Source organism: Apium graveolens, chromosome 4 (genome assembly GCF_009905375.1).
Source record: "Apium graveolens cultivar Ventura chromosome 4, ASM990537v1, whole genome shotgun sequence".
In the NCBI taxonomy this organism is placed as follows: Eukaryota; Viridiplantae; Streptophyta; class Magnoliopsida; order Apiales; family Apiaceae; genus Apium; species Apium graveolens.
In genome coordinates this window covers 41,907,697-41,918,066 of record NC_133650.1, presented here as the reverse complement: position 1 = coordinate 41,918,066, position 10,370 = coordinate 41,907,697, and positions in this window count along the sequence as shown.

Genomic DNA, 10,370 nt, shown 5'->3' with positions numbered 1-10,370 from the left:
CACATCAAATACACAAAATACTTGATTTCAAGACATCAATTCAAGCTATTATAAGACGTTCTAAGTGGTATAAAATGCCACTTATCACACCCCCAAACTTAAATCGATGCTTGTCCTCAAGCGTCACAAACTCAAAAATAAAACAAAAACATGCATGAATGCAATCTATATGAAATGCAGCGATCCCCCTCATTATGACTAAACCAGCCTACTCATGACATCTCCACAAATGCAATTAGGCGAATAAAGATCAAACAAATTATGCAACTACATGCAACCAGAAACGTGGTGTGTGAGATATGCTTCGAAACTAGATCAATTATCATAACTCGACTATCCTCAAGGTAATCACATGATTATATGAAGAATAAATTTTAGGCACAAAATGACTTATAACACTTCAAGATTACTGGAGCTTATTACGGAATCATGCTTTTTATTTAACACACAAACAAATGCTTATTTGACCGTGCAATGAGTGAGGTCCACCAAAGACTTATGCAATGGCATCCATTTAGCGAGCGTTAGGTTAGCGGATCCCAGACTATAAAAGCCTTAGGTCACTAGGCACAAAGTCCCCTAAGAACTTAATAACTCGAATACCAAAGAGCCCACTCGTGATCAATTATGCATTAACTCTTTATTTTTTTCTTTTCTTTGTTTTCTCTTTTTTTTCTCTTTTTTTCTATTTTTTTCTTCTTCTTTTTTTTCAAATTTCTGAGCAAGTACGTTTCGCTCCATCTTGCTCAACCCTAAACTACTCACATAGAAATACGAGCCGGCTACTAGCCATTTGATGCCTAGCCACAATTAGCAATGAATTCCAATTTTTACTCCAATTTTTTTCTTTTCATGCCTTTTATCACTAATAACCTATTATAAATTCTAGGCATAATCAACAGATTAACCTTGAAAACCATCAAACCATGACAACAATCTAGTCCTTAAGCATTCTCTAAGACTTAGTAAAATTACAAGTGTTTCTATCATGAATGTCAACCTACAAGACTCAACATCACTTTAACGCTATCACTACACTCGCATCAACATCACAAATCAATTGGTAAAGCAACACAAAAGGGATCATGGTATATGCATGAGCTAAATGATATAATAAATAAAGCTATAAAAAAACTATATGGCAAAAATATGTAATTATATGAACTAAACTATCATGAATATGCAACTATATGACACACACACAAAATATTCCTTAACTACCACCCCCAAACTTAAAATCTTCACTATCCCCAGTGAAGGTAGTAGAAAGGAACACAGGGTATACCTACTCGGAGAAATCATCATCACCCTCAGAGGGTGGAGTATCAGGAGGCGGATACGCAGAGTCTTCACCAAAAATAAGCCACTGGATGTCATCTCCAAGGCCTCTAAAAGCAGTCCCAAGTGCAAGGGTGAGCTCCTGAGCAAACCTGCTCTGCGTCTCGTACATAGCATCCATCCTCCTCGACAGCCTCCTATACTGGGCATCAACCATCCCAGCACCCTCCTGAGCTCTAGAAGAGCCTTCCTCATCACGCCCCGATCTCGCCATGGTAGCACCAGCTGCTGGACGTCCTCTTGGAAGATGATAACCCAGCCCATACTCCTCGGGCTCTCCACCAGTCCACTCCTGCATCGCATTCAGAGTCCCGGAATCAATAGGAGCGGTCGGCATCTACAACTGCTCGTGAGAAGGCCACTGAATTCCCACTGCTCGGCAAAGCTTTGTAACAGTAGATGCATAAGGGATGTTCATGTGCTTCGCTCCCCTTAAAAACTTCAGAATTTCTTGGTAGATGAACTCACCAAGGTCCACATAGTACTCCTCATTCAAAATACCCCATAACAACTGTGCTCGCTCAACTATAATCTTATGTGCATGTGAAGTAGGCAGAATATTAGCATAAATAAAGGCATTCCATGCACGGGCATACCTATTCATCGCAATCGCCGGAAAATGACAATACTCGTTAGTCCCAGTCTTGAACGTCCAAACCGTGCCCGGCCTACAGAGAGTAGCACAAATCAAATCCAAGTCAAAATTTTCAGCAGTCTTCTCATTCCAATTCTCCTCCGCGGGCTTCCTTTATCGCTGCCCAATCACACGGCGAATCACCGCAGGATGATAATCCACCGTCAGCCCACGCACAACAGAAAACCCATTCTTTTCAGCCTTTGCGTTTGCATAGAATACGCGAACCATGCTCATCGGAACTGCTTCTGGTGACTCACAGAAAGAAATCCAACCCTTTTCAGCAATCATCGGCAACAACTCACCATCCCTCCCCGATGGTAAGAATCCCCTCTCCTTCAAAATCGGCTTACCCAGAAGCCTAGTATACTCCTCCTCAGCAGCCCTATCAAACAAACGAGGTCTCGCAGCAGTACCCTTTGAAGAATCAGCAGCAGAAATAGTACTGTTCCTATCAATCGTCCTGGATCTCTTGGGTGCCATTGAAACTGAGAAAAAGTGCTTAAGATTTGTGTTTTTGTATATGGGAGAGAATTTAAGGTTTGAAAATGTATGGGGAGTATATGGAATAGTTGTATGTATATATAGGGTAAAGATTAGGGTTAAAATTTGATTAGGAGGGGGGTTGAGGGTTAAAAATGTGGGTTTATGGTAAAATAGCTCGTGGGTTGTGGGTTTGTGTTTTTGTATTTTCTAATTTTTTTGGATTTTTATTAAGCTTAAAAAAATTTCTGACAGTCGGGCCCTGAGCGGTCGCTCAGCAAACCTGAGCGGTCGCTCAGTAAAGCTGAGCGATTTGCTGAGCGGGCGCACAGCTTGCTGCTGAGCGGGCGCTCAGGGACCTTCTGGATTTTTTTTTCTTAGCCTGGTTTTTCATAATTTTTTGTGGTTTTGGATAGGTTACTAACTTCTAAGGGTTCCTATAACAACAAATCCTAGGTTGCCTCCCAAGAAGCGCTTCTTTTTCGTCATTAGCTTGATGCAGGGTACTTCGCTCAAGTTGACAATAAAACGGTACTAACCACTTCCCGATTTGCCGTGTCCCCATAGTAATGCTTCAAACGCTGACCATTAACCTTGAATGCTTGGCCTAGATAATTCTCAAAAATCTCCACCGCTCCATGTGGAAACACAGTTTTGACAATAAAAGGTCCATACCACCTTGATTTCAACTTTCCAGGAAAAAATCGGAGACGAGAGTTGAATAAAAGAACTTGCTACCCCGACACAAATGACTTAGGATATAGCTTCCTGTCGTGCCACATTTTCACTTTCTCCTTATACATTTTGTTGTTCTCGTACGCTTGGAGTCGAAATTCATCAAGTTCATTTAGCTGAAGCATTCGCTTCTTTCCAGCTGCATCTAGATCAAGGTTCAACTTCTTCAACGCCCAATAGGCCTTATGCTCAAGCTCCGCAGGTAAATGACATCCCTTACCATAAACAAGTTGAAATGGGGACATCCCAAGTGGAGTCTTGTATGTTGTTCTGTAAGCCCAAACAGCTTCATCGAGCTTTAAAGACCAATACTTCCTTGACGGACAAACAACTTTCTCTACAATGCGCTTGATCTCTCTATTAGACACTTCCGCTTGACCATTCGTCTGCGGATGATAGGCAGTAGCAACACGATGATTCACATTGTAGTGCTGCATCATAGAAGTGAACTTACGGTTGCAGAAATGCGACCCCTCATCACTTATGATTACTCGTGGCATTCCAAACCTTGTAAAAATCTGCTTATAAAGAAAATTCAACACTACCTCTGCATTATTCGTCGGTAGAGCCTTGACTTCTACCCATTTTGAGACATAATCGACTGCCAGCAAGATATACTGATTATTGCAGGACGAGACAAATGGCCCCATGAAATTGATTCCCCAAACATCAAAGACCTCGACTTCAAGCATCACATTTAACGGCATCTCATCCTTCCTCGTAAGATTCCCCACTCTTTGGCAACGATCACACCTTAAAACGAACTGATGAGCATCCTTAAACAAAGTAGGCCAGAAAAAGCTGCTTGCAGAATACGAGCTGCTGTCTTCTCACCACCATAATGTCCCCCATAAACTGTGGAGTGGCAGTCTCGTAATATCCCCTCCGTCTCACAGAATGGGATACATCTCCTGATGATCTGGTCAGCTCCTTGTCTAAACAAATACGGTTCATCCCATATATACCACTTCACCTCATGTATAAACTTCTTCTTTTGAGTTGTATTCATATTAGGAGGCATTATATTATTGACAAGATAGTTCACAATATCTGCGAACTATGGCTCTTCCTCCTGAACTGCGAACAACTGCTCATCCGGAAAAGATTCGTTGATTATTGTCTTATCATGTGAAGTAAAATTAGGATTCTCCAATCTAGAGAGATGGTCAGCTACTTGATTCTCAGTACCTTTTTGATCCTTGATCTCGAACTCAAATTCCTGTAGCAAGAGCACCCAACGAATAAGTCTAGGCTTCGAATCCTTCTTGGAAACCAAATAGCGAATGGCCGCATGATCAGTGAACACTGTCACCTTTGTCCCAAGCAAATAAGATCAAAATTTTTTGAAACCAAAGATTATAGCCAAGAGCTCCTTCTCAGTAGTGGTGTAGTTCATTTGAGCTCCATTTAAAGTCTTACTAGCATAGTAGACCACATGAAAGAGATTATTCTTGTACTGCCCAAGAACTGCGCCCACCGCATAATCACTCGCATCACACATCATTTCAAAAGGCTCTGTCCAATCAGGTGCCGTAATAACTGGTGCAGTTACCAAACTCTTCTTGAGAGTCTCGAATGCCATCAAGCATTCATCATCGAATTTGAAAGGCACAACCTTCTCGAGCAAGTTGCACAATGGCTTTGATATCTTCGAGAAGTCCTTGATGAAACCCCGATAAAAACCCGCATGACCAAGAAAACTACAGATTATTTTTACAGAAATAGGTGGTGGAAGATTTTCAATGACTCCCACCTTGCCTTTGTCCACCTCGAGACCCTTGCTAGATACCTTATGCCCAAGAATAATGCCTTCACGCACGATAAAGTGACATTTTTCCCAATTGAGCACCAAATTAGTTTCCACACACCTTTTGAGCACCGCACGAAGATTGTTCAAACATTCATCATACGAATATCCAAAGACGGAGAAGTCGTCCATGAACACTTCGACATTATTTCCAATCATATCAGAGAATATAGCCATCATACATCTCTGAAAAGTGGCAGGTGCACCACATAAGCCAAACGAAACTCTGCGAAAAGTAAATGTGCCAAATAGACAAGTGATGGTAGTCTTTTCTTGATCCTCTGGTGCAATACATATCTAATTATACCACGAATAGCCATCCAGAAGACAATAATACTCATGATCGTCCAACCTGTCAAGCATCTGATCAATAAATGGAAGAGGGAAGTGATCCTTCCTCGTGGCCTTGTTCAACTTTCTATAGTCCATGCATACCCTCCATCCTGTGACTGTTTGAGTGGGGATGAGCTTGTTCTTCTCATTTTCTACCACAGTAATACCTCCTTTCTTAGGTACACATTGCACGGGGCTCACCCAAGAACTGTCAGAAATAGGATATATGATTCCTGCATCCAGCCACTTTAGAATTTCTTTCTTCACCACTTCTTTCATGATAGGATTAAGTCTTCGCTGTTGCTCCACCGTTGGCTTACTACCCTCCTCTAACAGAATTTTATGCATGCAATACGAAGGGCTGATCCCCTTTATATCTGCTATAGTCCATCCGATAGCCGATTTGAATTCTCTCAAGATCCTCAAGAGTTTGTCCTCCTCACTACCTGAAAGGTCAGATGCAATAATAACAGGTAAAGTAGATGCATCACCTAAAAAAGCATACCACAAGTGTTCAGGCAATCGTTTAAGCTCCAAGGTAGGTGCTTTCTCAATAGATGGTTTGAGCCTTCCTTCAGCATTTTTGAGGTCAGAATTACCAAGAGATTCAAATGGCATATCTAGCTTTCGCTCCAAGAAGAAGCATTTAGATATTGTAGTTGCTCATTGCCATCCTCATCATCACTGTCAAAGTCCTCCACTAAGGCTTTCTCTAATGCATCAGACATTCGCATATGATCAAGTTCTGAAGTAACCGCAGAATCAATCAAATCCACATTTAAGCACTCCTCTTCTTCTGTAGGGAATTTCATTGCTTTGAATACATTGAATGTCATATCCTGATCTTGCACCCTCATAGTAAGTTCACCTTTCTGCACATCTATCATGGTACGGCCTGTAGCCAAGAAAGGTCTCCCCAAAATTATGGGAATCTTATTATCTTCCTCGAAATCCAGAATAACAAAGTCTGCATGAAAGAAGAGCTTATCCACCTTTACTAGCACATCCTCCACTATGCCTCGTGGGTATATAATAGAACGATCATCCAATTGTAGAGACATGTAGGTGGGCTTTGGATCAGGCAAATTCACCTTTTTGAAGATAGACAACGGCATCAAATTGATGATTGCTCCCAAATCGCACAGGCATTTGTCAAAAGACAATTTGCCGATGGTGCAAGGAATGGTGAAGCTACCTGGATCTTTAAGCTTTAGTGGTAATTTTTATTGCAGCACAGCACTGCACTCTTCCGTTAGAGCAATGGTCTCAAGGTCATCCAGTTTCACATTCCTTGAAAGAATACTCTTCATAAATTTCGCATAACTAGGCATTTGTTCCAGAGCCTCAGCGAAAGGTATGTTGATGTGAAGTTTCTTGAACACCTCTAGAAACTTACCGAACTGCTTATCCAGCTTTTGTTATTGTAATCTCTTAGGGAAATGTGGTGGACGATAGAGTTGTTTCTCCTCTGTATTACCCTCAGGCAGAGTGTGTTCAACAGTAGTCTTCCTTGGTTCCGCCGCTTTCTCCTTTTGCTTAGCTTCTTCATCACCAACTTCAGCTTCTCCGTCTTTTGCTTTTTCAGCATCAACAACTTTTTCAGACCTTAAGGTAATAGCCTTGACTTGCTCTTTAGCTTCCTTTCTGCCTGGCACTTCAGTATCACTAGGAAGTGTTCCAGGTTGATGATTGAGCACTGTATTGGCTATTTGACCGATTTGATTCTCTAAGGTCTTGATAGACACAGCCTGACTTTTGCACAACAGCTTGAGTTCCTCAAAATCAGCACTACAAGGTGGAGCTACACCTCCTTGTCGAGGATATGATTGCCTTTGAGCATAATGTTGTGGTTGCTGGAATCCAGGTGGATTAAACTGTTTACTTACGCCTTGCTGATATGGTTGCTGAATAGCATTTTGATTATTGCTCCAGTTGAAATTTGGATGATTTTTGTTGTTAGGATGATAAGTAGCTGGCACAGGCTGCTTCGGTCGCTGATAATTGTTCACATACTGAACAAATTCATTAACAAGAGAACACTGATCCGTAGCATGAGAACCTGCACAAAGCTCACAGACCATAGCTATCTGATTGACTGCATAGGTGGCTAAAGAATCGACCTTTAAAGACAGCGCTTGGAGCTGCGTTGCAATAGTTGTAACTGCATCAACTTCAAGAATACCCGCTACCTTCCCAGGCATCATCCTTTGAGTTGGGTTTTGATGCTCATTTACAGCCATAGTCTCAATAAGATTATAAGCCTCAGTATAGCTTTTGGCCCACAAGGCGCCTCCAGCTGCTGCATCGAGCATGGGCTGAGATTGGGCCCCCAAACCATTATAGAAACCAGTGATCACCATCCAATCAGGCATACCATGATGTGGACACTTTCTCAACATCTCCTTATAGTGCTCTCAAGCTTCGCACATGGATTATGTAGGCTGCTGCGCAAACTGAGTAAGAGCACTCCTCATAGCTGCAGTCTTCGCCATTGGATAGAACTTTACCAGAAACTTTTGCGCAAGATCTTGCCAAGTAGTGATGGACCCAGCTGGTTCAGAATATAACCAGTCCTTAGCTTTATCCCTCAGTGAGAATGGGAAAATCCTCAGCTTGATAGCCTCATCAGTCACACCATTATATTTAAAAGTACTACAGATCTCGACAAAATTCTTGATGTGCATGTTGGGGTCTTCAGTAGCAGCACCTCCAAAAGAAACAAAATTATGCACCATCTGAATAGTGCCCGGCTTGATTTTAAAAGTGTTAGCCTGAATAGCCGGGTGAAGGATGCTTGACTGAATGTCATCAATTTTAGGCCGAGAAAAGTCCATAAGAGCTGGATCTGCCGGAACTATACGATCACCCATGATTACTGGTTCTTTCTGCTCACTCTCTGTATCTGAATCTTCAAAATCTATCTTCTCCGGAATACCAAGAACTTCGTCTATCTCCGCAGCCGTATCTAAAGTCCTCTTGCGAGTACGAGAACGTGTTTGTATAAACGCTCGCTAAAGTACCTGAAACAAAACCGGAAACAATAAGTAAAAAATCTTAATCAATGAGTCCTAATGACCACTGATGGTAAACACATAAACTAAACAAATACGCTGAGTCCCCGGCACCGGCGCCAAAAACTTGTTAGGGCGGAAAACACGCGCTAATAATACACGCAAGTATACGTGTTCGCAAGTAATATAGAATACTTTCTAGTTCGTTCTCACAGAGACTCAGACTAATTATGTTCAATTAACACTCACTCACCAATATATAATTACTTCTCAATGTCAAGACAATAACACTTAAATTTGATTAACTAATTATTAAATACAATTAACTACGAGAATTTAACACTTAATTGACACTTGAATTAACAATACTAAACACACATGAGATCATAACTTCATTACTACTTCCTTCAATAGTTATTGTTATTATTCTTAGCATGTAACGGTGATGATATTAATTGAACAACACGAAACTGATAAAAGCCAACTTTTATTGTACTAATACCATTCTACCAAGCATCCACAATTAATATAGAAGTTGAATAGTCATCAATAATGTTGAGACCCTATATGTCCATAGAATTTGACAACATAATGATTTAAGCACAAGTTATTCCTTATGATTACATAGGGCAAGTAAAACGGTTAGAGTTACCCACTAATCATGCATACATATACATGAACCTATGCTAGCCTGGCAAGTTCTAAACCTCAAGATCCACCGTCGCTTCACAAGAAATTAACACCCTATCTTATATGTTCGCGACGCACATAAGACGAATAAGCACAACCGATACTAGTTATCATACAATCATCACACACTAAGGTATTAAACAACTAACTAAAGAATTCCATAGCAAATCCGTTACGACCCCATGATCACGATTAGCCCATGATAGAACTCATCGTCACCATGGGTTCATATAAAAACATGATAATAACACACGAGAATAATTAAATAAAGAAAACTAGCATCCACTGTTACAACGAAATAAAGAATCACAAGAAACTATGCTTCCTCTTCGTTGCGGTGTGCTAAAATGGTCTTCTTCCTTATCTCCTCGCTCCTTGATTGATACTACGATTCAACACACGTGAAACGTCTCTGAAAACTACTTATATAGGAGTCCCACAAAACCCATCTATCTCAGAAGTTGGAAGCTTAACAGAATTAGGAGTGTAAAAATATTAATTTTAATTTATGTCCCTGAGCGGCCGCTCAGCAATCCTGAGCGGGCGGTCAGCCTGAGAGGTTGCTCAGCAGAGCTGAGCGGGAGCTCAGACCCCTTCTGGAAAATACTCTATTTTTGCTCCCGTTCTTTGCTGCATTATGCTCCTAACTTCCCACTCGCAATGCCAAACACATAATGAGGCTTATTCTTTATGAAATCTCTCCACAAACACAAGTAATACCCTGAAATACACAAATACTAGAAAAACACATCAAATACACAAAATACTTGATTTCAAGACATCAATTCAAGCTATTATAAGACGTTCTAAGTGGTATAAAATGCCACTTATTAGCAGGCGCATACCAATAACCCCGCGACATCTAAACTATTCCAACAACGTAACCCCGATCGTTGAACTTGTGGACAAAGACGCTGATGGTCCTGAGATACTGCGGGCTAATCACCGGGTAGTCATTCACCACTCTGGTCCGGGCGTAGTCTTGAGGAAAGGCGACAAGCCGAATAATGAGCAACGAGGCTTAGCCGCTTTGAAGGATCTCTTGGGGATCCGCTTGGATAATGATGATATAAGGATGTTGCTGTTAGAATGGAAAATAGAGGGCAATCTCGGAGATTTGATGCCCCATGGTACAACGCGTGTGCCACTGAATTCCCATGAGGATCAGGAGCGACACCGCGATCATGAGAGAGCTCCTCCCTGCGGATCGTTGGACCGGTAAGATCGGGGATATGGAAGTGACCGTTGGAGAAGACCCCAATGGAGGGGGAGAGGCGGAGGCCGAGGTAGATACTTAGACGGATACCGTTGCGACAACTATCGTGGCTATAGGGATACC